We start from the raw sequence: 13,432 nt of genomic DNA on the forward strand, positions 1-13,432 counted from the left end.
TTTTTTGTTTCCCACTTTTTGTTTGCTTTCGTCTTGCCAGATGAGTAGTACAGCCAAAATTGATTGATTGGCAGTTAGTGTTTTGCCAATTGATGCTCCACATCCATTTCGGCATGCCGTCATCAGTCCCGATGTTGGACGTCCTTTGCATCCTCTGTCTGCTGGTGCTAAAATGATCTGATAGCTTTCCATCGTTGGAGACATATGATGTCAAATTCTCCAAGATTGGGTTCCCCTGATGTGGTCAGATGTAGATGCCCTTGTGTGTTCCATGAGCATAACTTTATTGTTTTGGCCCGCTCATCAGGCTGGTCGCTTGTCGCCGTTTTGGCTTGCCAGGATTGCTATTTGTTACATTGCAACGACAGTGCCTTTGGTAGCCAAGCCCATAGCCCCATTTTAGTGTTCTGTGGCACTTCTTTTTTCTGTGTGATCGTGCTGCAGTCTACTCTTTGCGTCACCGTTATTATTATCGCCTTCTCAATTGGGTGACTCATTTGTTCATTTGTCGTTCGCTTTTTCTCTCCTGTTCTGTCTTGCATTGGACTGTGTTTATTTGTATCACACTCTCCGATCTGGGTTCTTTTATCTACTCTGTGTCGATTCTGTGTCACTTTGTGGGTTTGTTTTCTCACGTGTTCTTTTTGTGAGTTGACCTCTTTCTGTTTGTTGACTGACGTCTTGTTGTTTGACTTGATTTCCCTATCATCAAGTTGGATTTCAGATTTTCTTTCAAGCGTTTCTGTGTTTGATTGATGTTTGCTTTCTGTCATTTCTTCTGTGTGATATCCATGATTGTAGATGTCCTCTTGATGTTTTTGAATCATTTTGTACGCCGTGTTGGAGTTAAGGTGTAGCAGTGCTTCTGCCCCGTATTTGGTGTGCCAGGGTTCCAAGATTTGTATACATTCTGATTTTAGCCTTTGCAAATTGGTCGTTTGATGTAATATGGCCAAGATAGTTCTTCTGTTTAAAATGACGTCTTCTTTATTGCTGCTCCTTTGTGTCATTTTGATTGCCCACCTGAACTCCTTCTTACTGTTTGCTTTGACTTTCTCAGCACTCTCGTGTGTTGTTCTCAAGGTGCTTGTGTTACGATAACTTCTTTTTTGTGCTGTTGATATTTTCCTGTCTGAGGAGTTATTATTTTCTTTATCATGGCGACTTTTTGATTTCATTGATACTTGCCTCTCGGGTAGATCTCTCTGTTTCTGTCCTTTGTTATCGTTAAACTGTCGCTGGGGTTTGTCTTGTATTTGCTTGGATCTTGACTTTCCTTCTATGCTCATGCTCTTTGTCCGAGTCTGCTCAGTATGTTTATGTGGCTTCACCGTTGGAGCTTTTGGATTGGTTGCGAGATTCTGATTTTATGTTGACGTTTCTCGCGTGGCTGTTCTTTCCCATATTCCATTTTTGCGCCTCACCGGATTGTAGGTGGTAAATTAAACAATTTAGTTTCTCTTCGAGGGTTTCACTATTTTTAATGGAAAATCTGGAGTTTTTCACCTAAATCGTTAGGGTTGGCATGTATGTCTTTCATGTGCAGATCTTTTCCAAAACACAAAGTTCTCAAGGTTTATTATAGGCAGCACCCATTACTAAGCCAAGGTGCTACTAGCCAATGCATAGCTCTCACTGCATGCTTTTGGAGGGTGTCACCAAAGGAAGAGCTTGAAGTTCCAGTAGTGCCGGCAACTCTGCCCATATCTGGCAACATACCATTGTGTGTGCCTTCTTTTTTAAACAAGTGGGTTGGGATATGGGCAGAGTCTTATGTGGATGGAGCATCGGGTAATGCAAATCTCCAGAATTTTATATTTCAAATGTAGGCCTGCCTAGACTCTGGATTTAGCCTGGAGACTCTGGGTTTCCAGGCTCTTCTCCAGGTCTCTGCGGAAGAGCTTGGACTCTCCGGGATTTCCAGTAGTGCCAGCAACTCCGCCCACACCTCCATGCGATTGGCTACAAGCAGACTGCTAGTGGGCAACCAAATGGAGGATTGGGTGGAGAAATTATAAACTGAGGAAATCCTGTGCATATCTGGCATCACACTATTGTATGTGTTTTTTATTTTTAAAACAAGTGGGCTGAGCAGAGGTTTGCATGTATGTGGGCGGCACATTGAGTAATGCAAATCTCCAGGTTTTTCTATTTCAAATGTAGGCAGGTCTGGTAGCACATTATTTTTTCCGAACATAGGCACACTGTAGCACAAATGCAATTTATTGTCCTTGTGAAGGTTAATGTAGGTTGCAGAGGTGGGAATTTCGAACAAACATTTCTTAATTGTGAGGCATTTTGCATACATAAATTGGATACTGAAACGGATGTAATGTTGATTTATTCTGCACACTGCTACCTTCCAAGAGCAGTCTCCAGGCGCTCACGTGGCTCTGAAAGACATGAGGGCGGGATGTGTTAGTGAGGATAATGTGATAAGATTGCTTCAGAACCAGGAGGAACTGGTGTCTGTGAGCATTAGCTTGCATGTGGGAATTGGTTCGAGAGGCTCAGCATGTTGTAACCGTATGGGTAGGACTCAGTGCCTTGAATGTTTGCTAAAGTTTGTGTTGGGTGTGTGTCGTATGATATTTAGGGTGGGTTTTGCAGCCGTGCGCACTAGTTAGTTGTATCCGTATGCGGTCCAGGGTCGCAGATGACTGTTAGCTGTTGATTGTGTTGTGTTGGTGTGCATTTGTGTAGTGTTGGTGGATTAATGGACTATATGTGAAGGTGTGTTATGTTGGAAGAGCAGGAAAGGGGGAGAATGGTTAGTAGATCGGTTAGTTTGATAACGCCTCTGACGTGCGTCTCCGGTTGCTGCTCGATGGTACTTCGAATGGTCTCCATCTATCCCGCCTTCTCTCACAGCATGGAGACTGACTTCCCCCACGGGTTTGAGGGCAGAGGGTTGGTATTACCTAGTGTGTTTCTGGTTACTCAGCTGGATTTTAATCATAGCATTTGGGTTTGGTCTGTTGTGAGGGTGTACAGCTGGTATTATAATAACTTGAGGAAGTGGTGCTCGACTGGTCAACCCTAGTTATGTGGGTGGGCAGATGTTGGGTGATGCTTTATTTGTCTAGGCTTTCCTGGGTGCAGTAGAGAAAGAAAGTACATTTTCTTCCTTCTGCGACAAGCCTGTTATGATCCGTCTACTCCGGATTGTTGAGCCCGTAGAGTAGCTGTCAAATTCTTCTATATAATTTATCCTTTTGCGTGTAAAGAAAACACACACAAAGGAGTCTATTACTAGGAAGATGGAACACCAGCGAGAACCTCTTTGAGATGGAACACCAGGCGCAGAGTGTGACTGTAAAAGAACAACAAACTCGTCAGTGTATACGAATCACAGACTACTAATATGGTATTAGCAATATACCAAAGAACTAACCTGAATGGTAAGTTCAAATGTCCAGAACCATAGATAACCCTTCCAGTTGTAGGAGGTGTTAAACAACCCTGGAAAGAATGTGGAATACTGGGTTCAGGATGGTTTTTGCATAAGGCCAACAATATGGGGCTAGAAGATACAACAGAATGCAGTTTACCAGGATCCGGGATGAAAGGACGGGAAAAGTCAGAGTTCCAATTTTTCACAAGCAGTACTTGAAGTCCGAAGGTCTGTGATAGTTCCAGGTAATCCAAGTAGAAGCAGGTGTTAACAAACGATCAGAAAGCCTAAACCGCCGAAATGAGGACGCCTATAACTAGGGTGACACTAGTCACAGGTGCAGCTGGCCACTGGAACCCGACGGCACATGGACGCCTAGGGTTGTTTGTAAATGCACAATAGGCAGTCTCTAGTCCGTGCGTATAGGCAGAATACGAAACCAGTAGCAGTCAGGAATACAGAAGTGAAGTCGTCAACTTGCGGGCAGGAATTCCAAAACAAAACGTGAGCTTTGGCAGTCCGTGCAACATTCCGAGTCAGTAACAAACCAGGGAGACGAAGGTTGAAATCGTGCAGAATAGAATAGCCGAGGATCATCAAACGAGGTCAGCAACGAGACAGGAAGTAAGTACAAGGGTCAGGCAAAGGCAATCTGGGGTCCAAACAATAGTCAGCAACAAGCAAGTAATCCAGACGAGGCACAAGAAACAAGCTATCAAGAGCAGAAATTAGCCTTGTTGGAAAGGTTTGCAGGTGTCGTCACTTTGGTCCTCTAGGCATATTCATACAATGCAAGGACATCATGGTGAAAGGACAGCAGATGGTGGAACACTATGTGAGCGCCAAGCCCAAGCAAGGCACGCATGTGGCGGTGGCAGAGGAAGATGACAGTCCTAGCACCAGATAGAAAGGTGGAGTCACATTGGATGGTTTGATGACTGCAATTCAATACTCCAGGACATCTCTGGAACGCAGAATCAAGGAGGTGGACGTCTCATTAGTGAGAGGTGATTTGCAGAAGGTTTGCGAGAGAATAACAGATGTGGCGCAAAGAGTGAGCATGATAGAAGACGACCTGACCGTGTTAAAAAATAAGGTAAAAGGCCTGGTGGGAGCCACAAAGACCATAGAGATGAGGGCAGAAGATGCAGAGGAACGCTTATGCAGATGCAACATACATTTGGTGGTAGTGCAGAGATTTATGTTTAAAAATAAATTTTTAAGACACTGCGGCACAGAGGCCTTTCCAAACTAGTACCAGGGAGGCCCCCAACTCCAGAAGGTGACCCAAGTGTGATTGTGGCCAAATTGTTGAACTTTCGAGACAGGGATGCGATCCAGCAAGAATCTTGCAAAGCAGGTTGCTTCGAAGTGGGTCATGCCAGGATTCTAATTTTTCCATATTTTACACAGGAGGTCCAGAAGCAGAGGAAATCATTCAATTCAGTTTGTCGTCGCCTACGTGAAGCAAACTTTCCTGTAAAATTACTTGTTCGTGGGAAATCACATTTTTTACATCCCCGCAAGAGGCATGGAGTTGGTTGGAGAATAGATTGCAGAACTCTGCCGCGCAGAGTGGCAAAGATTGAAGGTCATCACTGTACGGTCGGTGTGGCGTCCCATTAGACAGGCTTAGACAGTTTGGTGTCATATTGCCAGGACGTTGATCTTGTTCTGAGTATGGAAGGGAGAGAGTTTGGATAAAGATATAAATTGGGTTGGTGGGGAGCACAGACTGACTTCCTCCCGGGGCCTCGGTCCAGCATACGGGACTGGAGTATTGGGGTGGATGGAGAGGCCGTTTGGTCACTCATATGGGGGAGTTGGGTGGTATGGGAAGGATGTGATTATGGATGGGTGGTAGGTTAATGGAAGGGGCATGGTGAAGGGGGGACCGGGACGGGTCAGAGTACATAGTTGAGGGAGGGGGAGAGGACAGGGGATTGTTCAGATGTTTGGAAAGTTTGAGAATTGTTGTAGTTACCATCATGTCTGATTGAAATAGGAAATACTTGCTTAAAAATAGGCACGTGGAATGTGCGAAATCTGTGTAAAAGTGGAAGAAATTTGCACGTGGGGATGTTTCTGAAACGACATAGTGTGCAAATAGCGTTGCTCCAGGAGACAAACTTGCAGGGATGGGATCTGAGGTGTTTGGATGCCAAATTGATGGGAAGGGTGTTCGGCTCCTCGTATTCCTTTTTCATCAGCATCGATAAAATATTAGGGGACACTGAAAATAGAGCTATTGCATTGATGGACAACTTGGAAGGGATAGACAAATGTGTGGTGAATTCATATGCCCCTAATGTGGACGATAAAGATGATTTTCCCCCCAGTGTTGAGATTAATTGGACAGTATAGAGTCAATATGTTTATATGGGAGTGTGATTTCAATTGTTTTCTACACTACGAGCTAGATCGGACAGGGAAACCAGATCCCTGCAAGCAACAGGCTTCAACGTCACTACATCAGGTCACCACAGAACTTGAAATGGTAGAATTATGGAGGGAATCACACAGACAAGTGAGGGGTTACTCATATCACTCTAGTGTTCACGACTCATACTCCCGCCTAGATTACATATTCGTGCGAAGGGAACACTTTCACTGGTTTGCAGACACAGAATACTTAGGGAGGATCATTTGAGATCAATCCCCCTCTGTTAACTCTCCTTCAGGGTACATTGAGGAGACCGGCCATCTCGTTATGGAGGTTCTCATGCAGAGACCCTACAAGATGTAGCCTTTCATACAGCATTACTGGAGGACATATCTGGATTATTTGGACTAAATGAGGGGTCTGTAGAGGATTTAGGGATACAGTGAGAAGCGTTTAAAGTGACTATGAGGGAACTTAGATTAGCCTCTCCTATTGACCCAATCCCTCTTCGTATCATTCAAGCAGCTTCTAACAAGTCCATTTATTTCTCTGTTTACTGCTGCACTACAATATTCATTTTCGACAGGGCTTATTCCAGGGCCCCTTAAACATGCAGTGATCTCTCCACTAGTAAAAGAAGTACATGTTGACCCAGCAGTTGTAGAGAACTACACTCCTTTCACACTACTCTCAGTCCTTATGAAACTAATTGAGTCAATTGTGACCCCTCAATTGTCTGACTTTCTGGAATCTAACCAGCTTCTTCATCCTTTTCAGTCAGGCTTTCGTCCTGGTATGGGGACAGAATCTGTGATGGTTTCTCTCATGAATGACATTTCTTTACTTCAAGACCATGGAGCTCTGATTCTTGTTGACCTCTCTGTGGCCTTTGATACTGTTGACCATCAGAACTTGCTTCAGTGTCTTCAGAAGGTGGGACTATCAGGCATCCCGCTCCAGTGGTTTGCCTTTTTTCTGTCTGACCGGATTCAAACAGTCTCCCTTCCTCCTTTCACATCTTTTCCTACAGCATTGAGGTGCAGGGTACCCCAGGGGTCTGCCCTGTCTCCCCTTTTGTTCAATTTTTATATGTGCGCTCTGGCTAATTTGATCACTGGCCAAGGGGTACATTGTTATTCATATGCTGATGACACACAGATCCCTTTCCACCTCAATGTCCCATCATCTGACCCTCCTTCTAAATTAAAAGACTGCCTATTTGCGGTCGGAGAATGAATGGCCAATGATTGGCTTAAACTTAACTAGGACACAACAGGGGCCCTCCTGGTTGGACCAAACAGCATAGGGAGGTCATGGATATGCGCCCATTGGCCAGCCTTCCTAGGCCCCTGTCCTGAGCCCACCCCGATAGTGAAGAGTTTAGGGATTAAACTAATGGCCACTGGCTCTAGAGAGGCCCAATACTCTGCAGTCTGCCAATCGGGCTACACCAAACTGAAAGTTTTGAAAAAAGTCTTACCCTTCCTGTTATTAAAATTTAGGATTAAGATTGTCACTGCGAACATGGGGGTCCATAGACTACTGCAACGGGATCTATCTCGGCCAATCTGCTCTACTACAATGTTTGCAGACTCTTCAGTATGCAACTGCTTGTCTTGCCCTGAGAGCCCCCAGACTATCACATCCTCTGGTCTTACTTCACCAACTGCACTGACTCCCTGTTAGGAGCCAAGTCATGTTAAAAATGCTATGTCTTGTACATCGAGCCATTCACAATGCTGGGGCAGAATTCATATTGTATAGGCTTACTCCCTATAATCCTAGTACGCTGCTTCGCTCTGCTAATCAATCAATGGTATGTATCCCCAGATTCTGCCATCCTAGGGCTGGAGGAAGATCTTTCACAGTGCTAGCCCCTATGCTCTGGAATGCCCTGTCACTTGACCTCTGCAACATTTCTGAATATTTTCATTTTCGGAAAAACTTTAATTCTCATCTGTTTTCACCCATTTTGGATCTGTCCTCATCTCTATCCCACTAGCGCCTTGATACCTTTTTGGTCTTTGTTTGTGCTCCATAAATATCTTTACAATACAATACATACAACTATTCATGGTAAATGTGATGGGGGAATCGATTCAACATTTGGAGGGTGAGTTGGCGAACGGGGTCCAAGCGGGGGGTGACCTTGCAAGGGCATTGAGGTCTCATCAGGAGACACAAGATTCTCTATCAAGGTTTGAGCAAAATCAATATACTGTCCAGCTGCATGGAGAGGGTAATAAAGCGGATCGCCTTCTGGCATGGCCTGTAAGACAAGAACACCCAATGTCAGTGATTAATCAAATTGAGGACCAAGACGGAAACATGGTAGTGTTGCACCAAGGGATAAATGAGGTGTTACAGTCATACTTAAAAGGTTATATACAAGCAAAGGTATTTATTCGGAACAAGAGGCAACAGACGTGGTGGACTTGATGAAGCTGCAGAGATTAACAGGCAAACTTAAAGAAGTGCTAAATACACTGATTGAGGAAGCATGCAACTCAACAAGATGCCGGGGAGTAATGGGTTCACAGTTGAATTTTATCCAAAATGTTCAGAGATCCTTGAACCCCCAACTGAATTGAGTCTATGATATTGCATTTCAGACAGGCATTCTGACTGAGACATTGCCAGAGGCACTAATTACGGTCCTGCTAAGGAGGGATAAAGATCCGACTCACTGTAATTCGTATAGACCCACCTCATTGTTAAATGTCGATGCTAAGATCTTGGGGAAAGTGTTGACGATCAGACTAGCTAGGAAAGCTCCAGGTTTGGTACACCCGGACCAATGTGGGTTTGTGGTAGAAGGTAATACAACTATGAACCTACAATGCCGACACCATGTCATGGATTAAGTGAAGTTGTCCAGAGAGGATCTGGCACTATTTCGTATGATGCAGTTAAAACGTTTGATTCATTGGAATGCCCGTGGCTATTTAAAGTTCTGGAGGCCTTTGGGTTGGGGGTAGGAATTATAAGTTGGCTAAAGCTCCTATATAATGGTCTAATGGCATGAGTAAAAATGGGGGAATGGGTATCGTCACAATGGGTGTTAGAAAGAGTCACAAGGCAAGGCTGTCCGGTGTTGCCTATATTGTTTTCAGTGGTACTAGAACCCTTAGCCAGATATTTCAGAACGTATATTCTGGAGACGGGAATTCAAGTAAGAAGCGTGATGAACAACAGTTCATTGTGCACAGATGACATTTTGCTGTGAATGGTCCATTGGAAAATGTTCCGATCATTTTGGAGGCTCTGGGCAACTTCAGGAAACTGTCGGGTTTTCATATTATTGGTAACAATGGGTGTTGTCCCCCCCTGGGGAGGTTGTGTACTAAAAATAGAAGACCTCTTCCACACTTGGGTGTGAAATGGGAATGGTTTAAATAATCGGGGATCCAAATATTTCGTAAGATTGAGGAAACATGTGTATAACACGGGTCAGGGGATGCTGTGTGCTTTTGGAAGGCATTGACTCTCTCTGATGGGAAGGGTGGCCCTATTTAAGATGGTGGTTCTAACCAGACTGTTGTATTTTTCACAAATATTCTGTATATGATAAAGAAAGGCTTTCTTTTGAATGTTAGACGAGATGCTAGCTGAATTTCTATGGAATTCAGGGAGGTGTAGGATAGCCATGGGGACACTGCAATACACATATGAAAGGGGAGGGGAGTTCAATTTACCAGACTTTGAGTTATACTTTATGGCATCGCAGTTGCAATCAGTTGCCATGTGGGATGCAACCTGGGAGGGGGAAATCAAGGGTTTGTTGCACAGTATCTCGGGTCACAGACAGGGAATTGAATTGCTGTGGAATCCCATAGAAGAGAAAGGCACCACAAATGTTTTTCAGGTAGTGTGGGAGGTATGGAGGAGGTTATTTTCTAAACTGAAGGGTAAGGGTCTGTATAGTGCCAACTTGCCATCGGGATTAGATGCAAATGTGCTGGCTGTATGGGGTTGCGTGCTCTAGGGGAACAGAACTGTAGGGTACTGGGAGACTTGTTCGTGGGAGGGCAGTTAATGACGTTTCATCAATGGAAGATATCATACAGCGTCTCGAGAGGTCACTTACTCAAAAATGCGAAAGTGGTTAGGAGACTGGCTGAGCTATGGGTCTCTATACCAGAGGAGCCAAAGGCGTGCTCAATAACACAAACACTACTGATGGTAGGGGAGGAGAGAAAGTACATTTCCAGGTGCCCTGCAGAGTGCCAGATGGAAAGACAATTTAGTAGTCAAAGACAAATGGATAAAGGATGTGATCTTTTCGATTTTTGAAAACAATGGTCCATGATGTGGCCACAGGTAAAGAAGGGGTCACGAAAATGCACGGTTTCAATTAATTAATTTTCACTATCTACATATAGTGTATATGACACCAGCAAAACGGAATATTATAAATCCTTCCATGTCACATGACTGCCTGTGATGTGGAATGGGTTCTGCAAGCTTCTGGCACATGATTTGGGAGTGTCCGGTTATTATTACTTATTGGGAGGGCGTGATGGAGCATCTTCATGCTTTACTAGGCAGCAATTACACGCGCAGTCTGGCAGTCTCTCCATGGGGGTTGATCCCAGGGAAGAAGTAACACAAAACACGGAAGAGGATAGCACAATGTATGGTGATCTTAGCTACACGAAGAGTAGCAATATCCTGGAAATGTTCTAGTGGCTCGTCAATAAGACAATGGCTCCAGGATATACAACGATGGAGGCTGGCCAAGTAGAGGTTTTGAAGAATTGTAGGAACCCAGAGGGGGCAAAGTTGGATATGGGACGATTGTTGAATGAATTGGCTTCCTCCTCGGACTTAAAACCCCCATGAACTGAATGGACACTAGTTATTACAAGAATGGACATTACACAAATGATTTGTGTGAAAAGAGACTTTTTTGTGCTGAGGGGAATGACAATGAGGGACATGAACAGCTGACGGGGGATATTCAGACTGGAACTATTCTGGGGGAATCAGCTCGGAGGGAGGGGGAGAGGGTTGTGGAATGGGAGGGGATATGGGGAGGATTGTATACATTTGTATGTTGCTGGAGGACATGTTGTCCGGTTTGAAGGACTATTGAGATCAATAAGATTGCCTGTATTGATTGGCCATAGTATGTTATTGAAAATAAATAAAAAGAAGTTATAAAAAAGAAGGGCAGCATATGGCGCACAGAGAAGGCTAAGTAATATCTCCAAATCAGGGACACCCAAACAGCCCCTTTCACAAGGTAGCTGCAATTTTCAAATCGTCATCCTTGGCGGCTTGTGATCTCACACAAATTCTTGCACTAGCCTATTTTCCTCATGAACGGCTTAGCTGCAGAGAGGGGAGTCATGCCAAGAATATAATTACTACGTGGGGCAGTAGTCATTTTCAACACATTCACTGTACCCCACAATGACAGCTGCAAAGACTCCCATCTCATCAAGTCCACTATCCACTGCAGAGTTTAAATTCACCTTCATCATTGCAACCACCACTGCTGTCAACCTCACTCCTAAGTACCGCACCTTGCAGGGGCACCACCGGAAACCGAAATTCAGATTCCCTGGCAAGTCCCAGAACAAGGCACTGCCTCAGATTTCAGCCATTTTATTTTGTATCCTGAAAAGGCCCTGAACCTCTTTATATGTTGTATGAGGACAGGCATGGAGACCAAAGATCCTGCAAAACTAACAGAAGGTCATCAGCATACAACCATCATTTCTGCGAGGCCCAGTGGAAACGAAAACCCTCTATTCTCCGCAAGCGACTCCAGTGCTATAACGAACTTAGGGAGGATCATTTGAGATCAATCCCCCTCTGTTAACGGTCCTTCAGGGTAATTTGAGGATACCGGCCATCTCGTTATGGAGGCTCTCAGGCAGAGACCCTAGAAGATGTAGCCTTTCATACAGTATTACTGGAGGACATATCTGGATTATTTATTTTATTTTTATTTTATTTTAATATTTATATCGCGCCGGTAGCTCGCGAGCCTCGGGGCACCGAAACAAGAACACGAAAAGACAGAACAAACAGGTAATGGGACGGATAGGACGGGACGAACACAAGAAATTACTCTAACATGGGAGTTAGAAGGGTGGCAGATTATTTGAATATGTGGGTTTTTACCATTTTGCGAAAGCGAGTGTAGTTGGGATCCAGTCTTAGGTGGTCCGGGAGGTTATTCCAGAGACTGGCAGCTAGGGTCGGAAAGGCTCTGCCTAGGTCGCTTTTAAGTTTGTGTGGGGCTATGGCAATTTTGCCGAGTTGCGACCATCTCAGTGTTCTATTTGGGACATATGGTTTAATCTTCATTTTTAGGTACGTTGGTGTCTTTCCGTGAATGCATCTATGCACAATGGTTAAGGTCTTAAAGTGCACCCTATCTTCAATTTTCAGCCAGTGAAGCTCCCCTCTGGAGTTGCTGATATGCTCTGTTCTGGATGTGAGCTTGATAATTCTTACAGCGTTGTTCTGTACAACTTGGTAGCTTTGTAGGCACTTCTTGGAGGCACCCAGGACTAAGGCGTTCCCATAGTCGAGGCGCGAAAGGATGGTGGCTCTTGCTATGGTCTCGCAGTTGTCCTCTGATATAAATGCTCTGATGGCTTTTATCAGTCGTAGATGGTAGGCACAGTTTTTTATGTATTGTGCTTGGGCATTAGCCCCCAAGGATGCTTCCAGCAGCACACCGACGGTTTTAACCTTGCTCAAGACCGATATGAGTGTATCTTTGATCTGAAAGGATGTGTAGGAAGGGACTAAATGAGGGGGCTGTAGAGGATTTAGGGATACAGTGAGAAGTGTTTCAAGTGACTAGGAGGGACCTTTGATTAGCCTCTCCTATTGACCCAATCCCTCTTCGTATCATTCAAGGAGCTTCTAACAAGTCAATTTCTCTGTTTACTGCTGCACTACAAAATTCATTTTCGACGGGGCTTATTCCAGGGCCCCTTAAACATGCAATGATCTCTCCACTACTAAAAGAAGTACATTGTGACCCAGCAGTTGTAGAGAACTACACTCTTATCACACTACTCCCATTCCTTATGAAACTAATTGAGTCAATTGTGACCCCTCAATTGTCTGACTTTCTGGAATCTAACCAGCTTCTTCATCCTTTTCAGTCAGGCTTTCATCCTGGTATGGGGACAGAATCTGTGATGGGTTCTCTCATGATTGACATTGTTTTACTTCAAGACCGTGGAGCTCTGATTCTTGTTGACCTCTCTGTGGCCTTTGATACTGTTGACCATCAGAACATGCTTCATTGTCTTCAGAAGGCGGGACTATCAGGCATCCCGCTCCTGTGGTTTGCCTCTTTTCTGTCTGACTGGGTTCAAACAGTCTCTCTTCCTCCTTTCACATCTTTTCCTACAGCATTGAGGTGCGGGGTGCCCCAAGGATCTGCCCTGTCTCCCCTTTTGTTCAGTTTTTATATGTGGGCTCTGGCTAATTTGATCACTGGCCAAGGGGTACATTGTTATTCATATGCTGATGACACACAGATCCTTTTCCACCTCAATGTCCCATCATCTGACCCTCCTTCTAAATTGAAAGACTGCCTATTTGCGGTCGGAGAATGAATGGCCAATGATTGGCTTAAACTTAACGAAGACAAAACAGAGGCCGTCCTGGTTGGACCAAACAGC

The sequence above is a fragment of the Ambystoma mexicanum genome, chromosome 3p, assembly GCF_040938575.1.
Source record: "Ambystoma mexicanum isolate Mex_15411 chromosome 3p, UKY_AmexF1_1, whole genome shotgun sequence".
NCBI lineage: Eukaryota > Metazoa > Chordata > Amphibia > Caudata > Ambystomatidae > Ambystoma > Ambystoma mexicanum.